Source organism: Oncorhynchus gorbuscha, linkage group LG12, assembly GCF_021184085.1.
Source record: "Oncorhynchus gorbuscha isolate QuinsamMale2020 ecotype Even-year linkage group LG12, OgorEven_v1.0, whole genome shotgun sequence".
Lineage (NCBI taxonomy): Eukaryota > Metazoa > Chordata > Actinopteri > Salmoniformes > Salmonidae > Oncorhynchus > Oncorhynchus gorbuscha.
In genome coordinates this window covers 42,584,529-42,594,333 of record NC_060184.1, presented here as the reverse complement: position 1 = coordinate 42,594,333, position 9,805 = coordinate 42,584,529, and positions in this window count along the sequence as shown.

The window sequence follows — 9,805 nt, the reverse complement described above, 5'->3', positions numbered from 1 at the left end:
CAGTACTTGAAAACATGTCAATACAACTGCAAATACATTATGCTCAATACATACTGTACATATAACTCATTCGGAAAGTATTCAGACCCCTTGACTTTTTCCACATTTTGTTGCGTTGTAGCCTTATTCTAAAATTGATTAAATTATTTTTTCCCCTCATCAATCTACACACAATACCCCATAATGACAAAGCAATTACAAGTTTAGACATTTGTGCAAATGCATAAAGAAAAAGTAACAGAAATAACACATTTACATAAATATTCAGAACCTTTGAGTACTTTGTTGTTCTTTGTTGATGTCATGTTTTGTCATTTATTATCATGTCTTGTCCCTGTGCTCCCCATTCTATTCGTTTCCCTCTGCTGGTCTTATTAGGTTCTTTCCCTCTTTCTATCCCTCTCTCTCCCCCTCCCTCTCTCACTCTCTCGCTCTCTCTTCTCTCTATCGTTCCGTTCCTGCTCCCAGCTGTTCCTATTCCCCTAATCATCATTTAGCCTTCCCACACCTGTTCCCGATCCTTTTCCCTGATTAGAGTCCCTATTTCTCTCCTTGTTATTCGTTTCTGCCCTGTCGGTTCCTTGTCTAGATTTCACCGTGCTGTGTTTGTGTATCGCCCTGTCGTGTCGTGTTTTCCTCAGATGCTGCGTGGTGAGCAGGTGTCTGAGTCTGTCTGGTTCAAGTGCCTTCCCGAGGCAACCTGCTGTTCACCTGCTGTTCAAGATCGAGTCTCCAGTTTGTCCTCGTCATTTCGAGTGAAAGTTGTGTTTTTTTGATTGTATTCACTTTACTGGATTAAAGACTCTGTTTTCGCCAAGTCGCTTTTGGGTCCTCTTTCACCTGCATGACAGTTGAAGCCCATTTGGCAGTGATTACAGCCTTGAGTCTTGGGAATGACTCTACAAGCTTGGCACGCCTGTATTTCTCAGATCGGGTTCAAGTCCGTGCTCTGGCTGGACCACTCAAGGACATTCAGAGATTTGCCCCAAAGACACTCCTGCATTGTCTTGGCTGTTGGCTTAGGGTCATTGTCCAGTTGGAATGTAAACCTTTGCCCTGGTCTGTGGTCCTAAGCGGTCTGGAGTAGGTTTTTAATCAAGGATCTCTCTGTACTTTGCTCCATTCATCTTTCCCTCAGTCTCCCAGTTCCTGCTGCTTAAAAAAACAGTTTTCCTCCAGTTGTGACGCTTGGTATTCAGGCCAAAGAGTTCAATCATGGTTTGAGCAGATCAGATAATTATGTTTCTCATGATCTGAGAGTCTGTTACGAATCCCTTTTGGCCCGACAGTCTAGGGGGATGGTAATGAGACCCGTAACATAACTCATGCAATTTATAATAGTGACAAAGTAAAAGTGTGAACGAAATAACCACGACAACTGAAATCTACCGTCAAACTCAGGGTTTATTAATAAACACACAGTAATGGGGGGAGCAGGAAAAGGGGCTGAGCTGGACCCAAGGAAAGAAACAATAAGTATTCAAAACACCCCTGAGCTAGACTAGCCTACTTTAACAACAGCTAACTAACTAACCAAAACTACAGTGGGTGGTCCGCCCAGTTCTAAATAGTGTCTTTAACAAAGTTTACCTACGGGTAGTGTATGCCCATGGGCGACTTGTCTTGGTTCCCCATTTTCCCACCAGCAAACAAACAAACACCAAAACTAAAAACAATACTCACAGGTGATGACAAAGTGCCATGGAGGTGCTCAAACAAAAGAGAGACCAATACTCAAAGAGAGAGTGAAACAGAGAGACCTACAGACAGGGCATTTACAGAGAGATTGAGCCCTAGAGCAAACAACTGACATGGTTTTTAAACCAAGGGAAAGGAACTGTGATTGGGTAGGAAACAGGAGGAGGTGTGTCTTCTGATTGATGATTGATTGGTGACTGATTGGGGAGTGATGATTTTCACCTGTGAGGGGAGAAGGAGAGCAAATAACACAGGATACACATTTACATTACATTTAAGTCATTTAGCAGACGCTCTTATCCAGAGCGACTTACAAATTGGTGCATTCACCTTATGACATCCAGTGGAACAGCCACTTTACAATAGTGCATCTAAATATTTTAAGGGGGGGGGGAGAAGGATTACTTTATCCTATCCTAGGTATTCCTTAAAGAGGTGGGGTTTCAGGTGTCTCCGGAAGGTGGTGATTGACTCCGCTGTCCTGGCGTCGTGAGGGAGTTTGTTCCACCATTGGGGAGCCAGAGCAGCGAACAGTTTTGACTGGGCTGAGCGGGAACTGTACTTCCTCAGTGGTAGGGAAGCGAGCAGGCCAGAGGTGGATGAACGCAGTGCCCTTATTTGGGTGTAGGGCCTGATCAGAGCCTGGAGGTACTGAGGTGCCGTTCCCCTCACAGCTCCGTAGGCAAGCACCATGGTCTTGTAGCGGATGCGAGCTTCAACTGGAAGCCAGTGGAGAGAGCGGAGGAGCGGGGTGACGTGAGAGAACTTGGGAAGGTTGAACACTAGACGGGCTGCGGCGTTCTGGATGAGTTGTAGGGGTTTAATGGCACAGGCAGGGAGCCCAGCCAACAGCGAGTTGTAGTAATCCAGACGGGAGATGACAAGTGCCTGGATTAGGACCTGCGCCGCTTCCTGTGTGAGGCAGGGTCGTACTCTGCGGATGTTGTAGAGCATGAACCTACAGGAACGGGCCACCGCCTTGATGTTAGTTGAGAACGACAGGGTGTTGTCCAGGATCACGCCAAGGTTCTTAGCGCTCTGGGAGGAGGACACAATGGAGTTGTCAACCGTGATGGCGAGATCATGGAACGGGCAGTCCTTCCCCGGGAGGAAGAGCAGCTCCGTCTTGCCGAAGTTCAGCTTGAGGTGGTGATCCGTCATTCACACTGATATGTCTGCCAGACATGCAGAGATGCGATTCGCCACCTGGTCATCAGAAGGGGAAAGGAGAAGATTAATTGTGTGTCGTCTGCATAGCAATGATAGGAGAGACCATGTGAGGTTATGACAGAGCCAAGTGACTTTGTGTATAGCGAGAATAGGAGAGGGCCTAGAACAGAGCCCTGGGGGACACCAGTGGTGAGAGCGCGTGGTGAGGAGACAGATTCTCGCCACGCCACCTGGTAGGAGCGACCTGTCAGGTAGGACGCAATCCAAGCGTGGGCCGCGCCGGAGATGCCCAACTCGGAGAGGGTGGAGAGGAGGATCTGATGGTTCACAGTATCGAAGGCAGCCGATAGGTCTAGAAGGATGAGAGCAGAGGAGAGAGAGTTAGCTTTAGCGGTGCGGAGCGCCTCCGTGATACAGAGAAGAGCAGTCTCAGTTGAATGACTAGTCTTGAAACCTGACTGATTTGGATCAAGAAGGTCATTCTGAGAGAGATAGCGGGAGAGCTGACCAAGGACGGCACGTTCAAGAGTTTTGGAGAGAAAAGAAAGAAGGGATACTGGTCTGTAGTTGTTGACATCGGAGGGATCGAGTGTAGGTTTTTTCAGAAGGGGTGCAACTCTCGCTCTCTTGAAGACGGAAGGGACGTAGCCAGCGGTCAGGGATAAGTTGATGAGCGAGGTGAGGTAAGGGAGAAGGTCTCCGGAAATGGTCTGGAGAAGAGAGGAGGGGATAGGGTCGAGCGGGCAGGTTGTTGGGCGGCCGGCCGTCACAAGACGCGAGATTTCATCTGGAGAGAGAGGGGAGAAAGAGGTCAGAGCACAGGGTAGGGCAGTGTGAGCAGAACCAGCGGTGTCGTTTGACTTAGCAAACGAGGATCGGATGTCGTCGACCTTATTTTCAAAATGGTTGACGAAGTCATCTGCAGAGAGGGAGGAGGGGGGGTAGGGGGAGGAGGATTCAGGAGGGAGGAGAAGGTGGCAAAGAGCTTCCTAGGGTTAGAGGCAGATGCTTGGAATTTAGAGTGGTAGAAAGTGGCTTTAGCAGCAGAGACAGAGGAGGAAAATGTAGAGACATTTAGGCAGAGAGGAGGGAGTGAAAGGATGCCAGGTCCGCAGGGAGGCGAGTTTTCCTCCATTTCCGCTCGGCTGCCCGGAGCCCTGTTCTGTGAGCTCGCAATGAGTCGTCAAGCCACGGAGCGGGAGGGGGAGGACCGAGCCGGCCTGGAAGATAGGGGACATAGAGAGTCAAAGGATGCAGAAAGGGAGGAGAGGAGGGTTTAGGAGTCAGAATCAGGAGATAGGTTGGAGAAGGTTTGAGCAGAGGGAAGAGATGATAGGATGGAAGAGGAGAGAGTAGCGGGGGAGAGAGAGCGAAGGTTGGGACGGCGCGATACCATCCGAGTAGGGGCAGTGTGGGAAGTGTTGGATGAGAGCGAGAGGGAAAAGGATACAAGGTAGTGGTCGGAGACTTGGAGGGGAGTTGCAATGAGGTTAGTGGAAGAACAGCATCTAGTAAAGATGAGGTCGAGCGTATTGCCTGCCTTGTGAGTAGGGGGGGAAGGTGAGAGGGTGAGTACAAAAGAGGAGAGGAGTGGAAAGAAGGTGGCAGAGAGGAATGAGTCAAAGGTAGACGTGGGGAGGTTAAAGTCGCCCAGAACTGTGAGAGGTGAGCCGTCCTCAGGAAAGGAGCTTATCAAGGCATCAAGCTCATTGATGAACTCTCCGAGGGGACCTGGAGGGCGATAAATGATAAGGATGTTAAGCTTGAAAGGGCTGGTAACTGTGACAGCATGAAATTCAAAGGAGGCGATAGACAGATGGGTAAGGGGAGAAAGAGAGAATGACCACTTGGGAGAGATGAGGATCCCGATGCCACCACCCCGCTGACCAGAAGCTCTCGGGGTGTGCGAGAACACGTGGGCGGACGAAGAGAGAGCAGTAGGAGTAGCAGTGTTATCTGTGGTGATCCATGTTTCTGTCAGTGCCAAGAAGTCGAGGGACTGGAGGGAGGCATAGGCTGAGATGAACTCTGCCTTGTTGGCTGCAGATCGGCAGTTCCAGAGGCTACCGGAGACCTGGAACTCCACGTGGGTCGTGCGCGCTGGGACCACCAGATTAGGGTGGCAGCGGCCACGCGGTGTGGAGCGTTTGTATGGTCTGTACAGAGAGGAGAGAACAGGGATAGACAGACACATAGTTGACAGGCTACAGAAGAGGCTACGCTAATGCAAGGAGATTGGAATGACAAGTGGACTACACGTCTCGAATGTTCAGAAAGTTAAGCTTACGTAGCAAGAATCTTATTGACTAAAATTATTAAAATGATACAGTACTGCTGAAGTAGGCTAGCTGGCAGTGGCTGCGTTGTTGACTTTGTAGGCTAGCTGGCAGTGGCTGCGTTGTTGACACTACACTAATCAAGTCGTTCCGTTGAGTGTAATAGTTTCTACAGTGCTGCTATTTGGGGGCTAGCTGGCTAGCTAGCAGTGTTGATTACGTTACGTTGCGTTAAAAGAACGACAATAGCTGGCTAGCTAACCTAGAAAATCGCTCTAGACTACACAATTATCTTTAATACACATAGCTAGCTATGTAGCTAGCTACGATCAAACAAATCAAACCGTTGTGCTGTAATGAAATGAAATGAAAAATGTGATACTACCTGTGGAGCGAAGCGGAATGCGACCGGGTTGTTGAGTGCGGAAGTTCTATTCAGTAGACGTTGGCTAGCTGTTGGCTATCTAGCAGTGTCTCCTACGTTAAGGACGACAAATAGCTGGCTAGCTAACCTCTGTAAATTAAAATAATCACTCTAAGACTAAACGCTCTAAACTACACAATTATCTTGGATACGAAGACAGCAAAGACAACTATGTAGCTAGCTAACACTACACTAATCAAGTCGTTCAGTTGAGTGTAATAGTTTCTACAGTGCTGCTATTCGGTAGACGGTGGACGTTTGCTAGCTGGCTAGCTGCTGGGCAGATAGCAGTGTAGACTACGTTAGGACGACGAAATACGAAGTTGCAATAGAAGTGCTGACTGTTTCACTTTGTTGTCCTCTTTCTTTTCCTTTTTCTTCTGTCCTTCTTTTGTCCTTATTTTGTCTTCCTTTCTTCTGTTAACTAGATATTTTTTGTTGTTATTCTTTGTAAGCTAGCTAGCTTCTTCCAGGAGAGTCCCTAGCAACTGCTTAGCAACAAGTAAACAATTCTGCTAGCAATTCAGCTAGCTAAGATAACTGTACAATTTTAAGAAAAATAGTTAATTTTTCAAAAGCCTGTCTTTTTTGGTTTGTTCCTTGTTTTGTCTTCTATTGAGTCTTGCAGTTTTCTCTTGATTTTTTCGATGTACTTCACTCTAAAAAAACATTTAAATCTCAATATATACAGGAGCTCATTTTTCAGCAGCTGCTCAATTTAGAACTCCGGAACACATTTACACACACACAGGATACACACACAGAATACTGGTATCCGTAACAGAGTCCTTTAGGTGTCTCTTGCCAATTTCTACCATAAAGGACTGATTGGTGGAGTGCTGTAGAGATGGTTGTCCTTCTGGAAGGTTCTCCCATATCCATAGAGGAACTCTGGAGTTCTGTCAGAATGACTTGGGGGTTTTTGGTCACCTTCCGAACCAAAGCCCTTCTCCCCCACTTGCTCAGTTTGGCTGGGCAGCCAGCTCTAGCAGGAGTCTTGGTGGTTCTTAACATCTTCCATTTCAGAATGATGGAGGCCACTGTGTTCTTGCGGAGCTCCAATGCTGCAGAAATGTTTTTACCCTTCCCTTCGACCTCATGGCTTGATTTTTGCTCTGACATGCACTGTCAAATCATGTCCAATCAATTGAATTACCAGAGTTGTTGTGGAAACAGTTGTGGAAACAGGATGCACCTGAGCTCAATTTTGAGTATCATAGCAAAGAGTCGGAATACTTATGTAAATAAGATATTTCAGTTTGTATTTTTAATACATTTTCTAAAAAATGTAAAAAACTATTTTCACTTTGTCTTTATGGGTATTGTGTGTAGAATGAAATAAGGCTATTACGTAACGAAATGTGTAAAAAAGGAAGGGGTCGGAATACTTTCCGTATACATTGTATATACTGTATGCTACAGTAGAAACGACAACACGATATACAGAAAATAAGACACTTACTCGGATAGGAACGCACACGTCCAAAGGTATTATTTGTAAGGAAAACAACAATGAAGGTAATGCGAACCATCCAGAAAATGTGCCAGGGGGAAAAGTTTGTGCTAGACTGCGCAAATGTCTGCTTACCTGATCTGTGGAAACACTGGGGAAGTGCTTGGGCTCTCCTCGAAGAGAGAAGTTTGTGCAGCTCAATAAAGCCCCCAAACATAAACTATCCACAGCAGTGAAATGGGCTACATCTATGCGAATTAATGATACCTCAATTCAAAATGTTATTAGAAAATAAAACTTGATAGAAAATCATTTGAAATTGACTGATTGAAACATAGCCTATAGATAATTAGCAGGCAGTGTGTCTTGGTTTAAGGGCAACGTAGGTTAAGGATCAAATCCCTTTAGCGAGATCGATTGACAACATCCATTGAAATGGCAGAGCGCCAAATTAAAATTAAATTATTATGAAAATTAAACTTTCATGAAATCACACATGCGATACACCAAATTAAAGCTACACTTGTTGTGAATCCAGCCGCAGTGTCAGATTTGCAAACCGTGCTATTACCTGAGGACAGCACCCCATCAAACAAAGCCAGACAAATCATAATTAAACCCAACAGCTGCGGCACAAAACTCAGAAATAAAGATATAATTCATGCCTTATGTAATGGTTTTCTTCACCTGAACGAGAGGCGGACCAAAGCGCAGCGTGGTTGTTTTGATTCATGCTTTAATAAATCACTTCACATGAACAAACTAACAAAAAACAAGAAATGTGAAAACTCAAAACAGTCCTATCTGGTGCAAACACAGAGACAGGAACAATCACCCACAAAGGTGCGGACTCCGGCCGCAAAACCTTGACCTATAGGGGAGGGTCTGGGTGGGCGTCTGTCCGCGGTGGCGGCTCTGGCGCGGGACGCGGACCCCACTTCACAATTGTCTTAGTCCGCCTTATTGTCCGCCTCCGTGGCTTTCTCACCATGGCCACCCTTATCAATGACCCCACTGGAAAGAGGGGCAGCTCTGGACAGAGGTGCAGAAGCTCTGGACAGAGGGGCAGAAGCTCTGGACAGAGGGGCAGAAGCTCGGGACAGAGGGGCAGAAGCTCGGGACAGAGGGGCTCTGGCGCCTCTGGGCTGAGGGGCTCTGGCGCCTCTGGGCTGAGGGGCTCTGGCGCCTCTGGGCTGAGGGGCTCTGGCGCGAGACACCGGCAGCAGCGCCGGACAGGCGGGAGACTCCGGCAGCAGCGCCGGACAGGCGGGAGACTCCGGCAGCAGCGCCGGACAGGCGGGAGACTCCGGCAGCAGCGCCGGACAGGCGGGAGACTCCGGCAGCAGCGCCGGACAGGCGGGACCACCTGCAGGGAGGAGACAGAGACAGCCTGGTGCGTGGGGCTGCCACAGCAACCGCCAGGCTGGGGAGACCTTCAGGAGGCTTGGTGTTAGGAGGAGCCTGAAGGACCGGGCTGTGGGGGAGCACTGGAGCTCTGGTGCGCAACCTTTGCACCACTTCCCCAGGCTGGACAACTACTCTAGCCCGGACCCTCCAGAGCGCAGGCACAGGTTGAACCGGGCTGTGGGTAAGCACGGGAGATCTAGTGCTTACTACACGCACCTCTCCCTTAGGCTCCACTCCCACATTTGCCCGGCACGAGCGGAGCGCAGGCAGAGGACGCACTGCACCCTCCCAGCGCCCCGGAGACACAGCACGCAGAGCCAGCGCAGGATAACCTGGACCAAAACTGCGTACCAGCGACCAGACCCGCTGAGCAGGCACCATACGCCCTGGCTCAATGCCCACACTCGCATGGCACTTTCGGGGGGCTGCCCTATAGCGCACCGGGCTATGGGCACGCACTGGCGACACCGTGCGCTTAACCGCATAACACGGTGCCTGACCAGTAATGCGCTGCTTATAACAAGCAGGAGGCGTGAGCTCAGGTCTGCTACCTGGCTTAGTACCACACCTCATCTGCCCCCCCCAAAAATGTTTTGGGGGGGCTGCCTCTCGTACCTGTCGCACTGCCGTGCTGCCTCCTCATCTCGCCGGCTCCTCTCTCCGGCTGCCTCTGCTCTCCTAGCGGCCTCCACCTGTTCCCATGGAAGGCGATCCTTTCCTGCCAAGGATCTCCTCCCAGGTGTAGCAACCCTTGCCGTCCAATACATCCTCCCATGTCCATTCCTCCTGTGATGCTGCTGCTGCTGCTGTCGTCGCTGCTGTTTACCATGCCGCTTGGTCCGAGTTGGGTGGGTGATTCTGTAATGGTTTTCTTCATCTGAACAAGAGGCAGACCAAAGCGCAGCGTGGTTGTTTTGATTCATGCTTTAATAAATCACTTCACATGAACAAACTAACAAAAAACAAGAAATGTGAAAACTCAAAACAGTCCTATCTGGTGCAAACACAGAGACAGGAACAATCACCCACAAACACACAGTGACACCCAGGCTACCTAAGTATGATTCTCAATCAGAGACAACTAATGACACCTGCCTCTGATTGAGAACCATACTAGGCCGAAACATAGAAATACCCAAATCATAGAAAAACAAACATAGACTGCCCACCCAACTCACGCCCTGACCATACTAACTAAATACAAAACACAGGAAATAAAGGTCAGAACGTGACACCTTGCCTTTGACGAGCTTCTTCTGTTGGCACTCCAATATGTCCCATAAACATCACAAATGGTCCCTTTGTTCGATTAATTCCATCGTTATATATCCAAAATGTCAATTTATTTGGCGCTTTTGATCCAGAAAAATACAGGGT